Genomic DNA, 1034 nt, shown 5'->3' on the forward strand with positions numbered 1-1034 from the left:
TCCAGAGGGTTTCCCTTGTTCCAGGAAATGTTTCACCTCCATGTGAAGATTTAATTTTTACAGAAACTGAAATTTCCCTCGTTTATTATCTAGATGAACCCCTAAAATCTATTCAATAAGGTTTGATCTTTGATGGAATAGACCAGAGTTGTATAATGTGGCAGTGGCCCCAAGGAACAGTTTGTAGGAGGAGATTGTTGTTCTTTTCTGGAAAAAAAAAAAAAAAAACTTTCCAGAAGACATTGATGGTACCCATAGGTGCCCTGCAGTGGGTCCACTTCCAACAGGCTCAAGCCTGGATTTGGGGGGTGAGGTTCCTACCTTCTCCTAGATAACATTCAGCATCACTGAAGCCAGTAAACTCACCTCCCAAGGAACCGTTACCATCTCTACTATTTACACCCATGGCATGAGTCTGCTGCTCAAGACCTTTGATGAGAATCTTGAAAAAGAAAACCATGAATTGTTGGAGAGTATATCTTTACACTTATTTGCAACAGATGGCTCAGTCCCTCAGTATTCAAGAAGAAGCTCTGGGATCCTGGAGAGCTGTGTGGCAATCACCCTCTGCCCACCCTGCAGGTTTTGGGGGCTTGGAGCTGGTTTTCACCACAATTCTGTACACCTCAGAGACTGGGCCGTAAGATCAAGCCTGTAATTATCTCACAGGCATCAGTGATGATGTTATGAATGCAGCTTATGCCTTCATGTGGAGAAAGAAACAGCAGGGGCTGATTAGCCCCGAAGAAGTTAAGTACTGTTTTCCACCATGTCTATTAATAAAGAAGGGAGGAAGAGCAAGCGCGTGGCAGGGATGCGTAGCGCATCCACATGGAAACGGAGAGTCTCTCTCTCTCAAAAATCTGCTTCCCTGACTGCTGTCCTTTTAGTAGCCTCATAAAATGGAGACAAGACTCTACTCAGCTGTCCTGAGGAGGAAAAAAAAAAATATGACATAAAAATAAATGAGGTATAAGTAGCTCTTTTGGAAAAGCTACTGTGGTTATTTTTTCTTTACTAAAATAGCTGCTTTC

This window comes from Mandrillus leucophaeus, unplaced genomic scaffold (genome assembly GCF_000951045.1).
Source record: "Mandrillus leucophaeus isolate KB7577 unplaced genomic scaffold, Mleu.le_1.0 Scaffold26, whole genome shotgun sequence".
Classification (NCBI taxonomy): Eukaryota; Metazoa; Chordata; class Mammalia; order Primates; family Cercopithecidae; genus Mandrillus; species Mandrillus leucophaeus.